The 4,805-nt window shown below is 41.0% G+C and overlaps 1 long non-coding RNA gene across 1 annotated transcript; it reads left to right on the top strand.

Annotated features, from left to right (window-relative positions):
• Window positions 1-664: 664 nt before the first annotated feature.
• LOC134883516 (uncharacterized) lies at window positions 665-4,049 on the top strand. The gene is made up of 3 exons (XR_010168284.1): window positions 665-795; window positions 2,239-3,623; window positions 3,759-4,049. It is a non-coding gene; the product is annotated as an uncharacterized LOC134883516 (long non-coding RNA).
• Window positions 4,050-4,805: the final 756 nt, after the last annotated feature.

Genomic DNA, 4,805 nt, shown 5'->3' with positions numbered 1-4,805 from the left:
GAAGCAGGTCAGATGAAAGTCAGCTTGAGAAAGTGCGTTTTATAGATGTAAAGTCTGACCTTTGTGCCAATTTTTTCTCTCACGGAAGTACAGCATTCATTTACCGATGAGAATGTATGCAAACAGCTGTATATCTTTTAGGCTTATGATCGATACATGTAACACTTTTTACCAGAAGGAAACCAGGATATGTGAATTTAACAGAGTTGTGGGCTCGAGTCAGACTCCAGTCATGAATTTGATGACTTCAGACTTGACAAAATCTAAAAAGACTTGCACTTTGACTTGGACTTTAACATCAGTGACTCGCATTTGGACTTGGACTTGCCCCTTTTGACTCCAAAAGACTTGCTACTTTCCCCAAACCCAAAGATTAAAAAGTATGTTGACATGGACAGCGCTCTCTCTTTGCACCTGTGTGCATCTGTGTGTGTAACGTGTGTGTGTGTGTGTGTGTGTGTGTGTGTGTGTGTGTGTGTGTGTGTGTGTGTGCGTGTGTGTGTGTGTGCGCGCGCGCGCGTGTGTGTGGCACGACATCCAATCAAATTAGATCCACGTTGTTTTGATCTGACAGCATCCAACCAATCAAAGTAATGGACAACCAATGAGGCGGAACAAAACATAAGGGGCCAAGTAGGCGACAATGATACCATGGGTAGTTTCGTTTGGATATAAAAACTTTGAGGTGGTCAACAAAAAAAGAACTGCAGTCTGTAAAACATGCAGGACGAAGATAACAGACGGAGACGCGACAACTTCCAACTTCGTTCGACATTTGAAGTTGCACAAAGAACGGTAAGTTTTGACTGAAAGCCAACAGCTAGCTACATATCAATGAGACTGTACACTGAACACGCTAAACGGTATCTCCTGTGGGTTCATTAATGGATAAGTTCACTATTTTGCACTTTGAGCCCCCTTTCTGGGTCGTCTTAGATGAAATAGAAATGTTGAAGATTGGTCCAGTCTCCAGCTTTTGGCTAATTTGGAATCACCCCGTTTCAGAATGGTTGGCTACAGGCATTCATAACATTGTCCTTAAAACAACCCTAAACATTCGTTTTCAAAGCTGAGCAACTCACCGAGTGGGAAGTGGTGTTCGTAGTTGTGTAAAAAAAAATATCGGCGAAATATTTGGTTTCCATCCTGTTATTTGCTATTGTGGAACTATGTTTTCAGATACCTCACTGAGTAGGCTATTAACTTCCGCTTGATATTTGGAATACAAAATGGCAAATTAAACACGACAGAAACTGTATTTCACTAAGACACTCGTTTTGGAACATCACCACTAACCAGTGAGCACCGGTGAGTTGCACATCTTTGAAAACGAACGTTTAAGGTTGATTTAAGGACCGCTTTATGAATGCCCGTACATGAAGCATGGGGGACCAATCGTTAAAATGTCGGTGTCAAACACACTATTTCATCCTAGACAAACCAGAAATGGGGCTCAAAGTGCAACATAGTGAACTTATCCATACTCATATTGTAAAAGGATAGTTTGGGATTTTTTTGAAGCGAGATTGTATGTACTTAGCAGCTAGTCAGTGGATCATACACAGTAGACTGCTGCCAGCAGCAAAACTAAAGCAAGCCTAATCAAATCAGGGTCAGTTTAATGTACTTTATTATAAATATGTGTACCATTTGAGCTTGCTGCCAGACGATTTTTTCCGATAGGAAAACTAAGTATATCTCACTCTCTCCAGCACACCAGATTCCATTGACAACAATGGCTATTTTACTTTGCAGCACAAAGGAGTTGCTATTCTACTGCTGCCTCATTCAGGTCGTTTATGAAATTTAGGTAAATCACAAAAAAGCTGAACTATCAACGAAGACATAGAATAGCACAATTAAACTTAATCATTGAGCCAGCAGTAGACCAGCAATTTCTGTGTGATGCAGGTAAAATTGCTGTTTTTGCCAATGGAATCAGGTGTGCTGGAGAGAGTGAATTGCAAGCATACTTCAGTTTCCTGTCGGAAAGGGCTGCTTGATGGCAAGGTAAAGCAGGAAAAATATAAATTAATGTAGTAAGTGTACACTGAAAATGGAAATGTATTTTATCAATGTAATGTTAAAACAAACACAATCTTACAGTATAAAATACAATTCATAATAATACAGAAATAAATATTAACACAGTGTTAGCATTGATATATGAGGAGATAGTTTCAAATGCAATTTATGTGGGACTTTCTGACATCTGTTTCATATGCTTACCTGTTACAGATTTGAAGAATACCAGATGAGTAGAAGCATCATAGATGAACCACAACATCCTTCAATCTCACAGTTCTTGGACAGTCATGTAATGCATTACAGCATGAGTCATCCACAGCAGAAGGAAATCACCAACACAATACTGTCCGATTTGATTATTGATTGCAACCTTCCCCTGTCTATTGTGGAACACAAGAGTTTTCGGCACTTTCTGACAGTAATTGACAGTAAGTACAGCCCAGTGTGTTGCAGAACGTTGACATCAAAAACAGAGAGCCTCGCTGGGGAGAAACGTTCAAGATTAAAACTCAACTGAGCAACACTGAGCATGTTTCAGTCACTGTGGACATTTGGTCTGACCGAAAGATGTGGGGATTCCTTGGTGTCACTGTCCACTGGATAGAGAAAGAGACAGCTAAAGAGAGGATACAGCTAAATACAAATCTCTTGGCCTGCAATTGCTTCACAGGCTCACACAGCTGAACGAATCTGTGAGCAATTTGAGTCAATATGCGATGAATACAACATCAAAGATAAATTGGACTACATTATTAGTGACAATGCTGCTAACATGCGAAAAGCATTCACTGTGTGCTTCCCCAGTAAACAAGGGGATGATGACGGAGATCATCTTGATGACCCTGATCTCTGGTGTGACTTAACCCTGGAAGAACAGCAAACGGTAGATGCTGCTATGGCAAAGAAACAGCTCCTGCAGTGTTTTGCGCATACTCTTCAGCTGGTGGTGGGAGACGGTTTGAAAGAAAACAAAAGTGGCATGTCCTTCTCGTTCCAAGTTATCAAAACTTAGCTCATTGCTGCACACAAGCACAACATTCAAAGATGTGTTTGATAGTGAATTTGGGAACAGAAAGGCGTCCCTGCTGCAGTCAACACAAGATGGAACTCAACACTGAGGCAAGTAAAGGCAGTTCTCCAGTGTGATCATCTAAAGCTCTGTGCTATTCTAGAAAAGGCTGGGCATAAGGAGTTGTCATTCACACCACGAGAGTGGAATCTGTTGAAGGAGTTGGTGGACATCTTGAAGCCGTTTGGAGAAGCAACTGATTTGACACAGGGAGAGAAGGTCGTCACAATCAGTGCAGTTGTTCCAGCCGTCTTGTCCCTCAATCATCACCTTGAGAAGCTGAAGCCTGAAGTTCGTTTCCTGAGCGGCCTGGTCGGAAGTCTCCAGGCATCCCTGAACAAAAGAGTTTGTGGGATCTTCATTAACGTGAAAATGGCCGGGATTTAAGATGGGATCACTGCCCCCTTTTCAGACCCAGTCTACCTCAAAGCAGCCGCCTTGGATCCAGCCTTTTCTCTGCTGTGGGTGGAGCACCATGTACTGGTCAATCGTGACATCAAGGCAGAGGTGGCTCAACAAGTTAAAGGTAAATATTATTGACTTCAATGCAACTTTCTTTCTCGTAGTCTGATCTTATTGACGGCATCAGTAATTGCATTTTTCAGTCTAACACTGTATCACCAACACCAATGTAATAAGGGCTCTTTTGTGTCTGCTGCAGAGACTGAGCAACCTGTGCCTCTGGTTGATGAAGAAGAGCAAGAGGACCTTGGACAAGGAGAAGGGCTGTTTGCTGCATACCATAGGAGGCAGAAGAAGGATGTTGGGACCACTCCAGCACTACAGCTAAGTCACTACCTAGACACAGCCGAAGGACAGAACGGCCTTTTGTTCTGGGCACTGAACATGAAGTCTCTTCCTTCGCTCTTCCGAATCATCATCTAATTGGCACAAAAATAACATGTATGTATATGTTCTTGGTAACAGAAAAAATGTTCACTACTTAAATTGAATTATGGCTGTTTTATTCAGGATGTATTGCATTTGCGGTCTACGAATGGTACATTTTTATTGATTTTCTGAATAAACATTTAAATAATAACCATCAACTTGTATTCTGTATTCTCACTTATAGTTAAACATCTTAGCAATGTTTAACTGAACAGTAAGGTTTTGTGTAATATTAGTTAACTATTAACCTTTAATTCCCATTAAAACCTGTATTTAGTGAGTTGAAAAAGAATTGAATGTTGGCTAACTATTAAACACTACCTATAGAAATGCCATTTCAAATTGCACTATTAATACGTTCCCCGATTCCATGTACTAGTCCAATATCCAAGTAACTGGTAGTGCAATATTTGGAAAAGGCAAAATGTGTGAAAATATCTGAATGCAGTGTGTGGAGCTGTAAAACCCACAATACAGTCCTGGTCTACAAACAGTATTTTACTGTTTAAATATCCTTGTTCAGTGAATGAAGCTTTGTCTTAGATAAAAAGATTGCCTCCTTGATAAATGTGTTGTAAAATCCTGTGTCATACAGCTGTGCAGGGCTTTGGTATTTGATAAGCCTCCAAACTCAGGGAAGGATTACTCAAACTGGCCTTTCTGGATTGTATTTCATCTTCCTGAAACAACACGCCCTCCAAAGCACGGCCCCCTCTTTTAAAACAGGGCTACTTTGAGTCTGAACAGCAGAAAGACAATGATAAATGGGACCACTCAGTCAGAAAGAGCGAGTCCTGAACCCAGTGATTCACCCACT

Source organism: Eleginops maclovinus, chromosome 20 (genome assembly GCF_036324505.1).
Source record: "Eleginops maclovinus isolate JMC-PN-2008 ecotype Puerto Natales chromosome 20, JC_Emac_rtc_rv5, whole genome shotgun sequence".
Taxonomy (NCBI): domain Eukaryota; kingdom Metazoa; phylum Chordata; class Actinopteri; order Perciformes; family Eleginopidae; genus Eleginops; species Eleginops maclovinus.
Note: the sequence above shows the minus strand (reverse complement) of the source record. Positions and strands in the feature narration are given on the sequence as shown.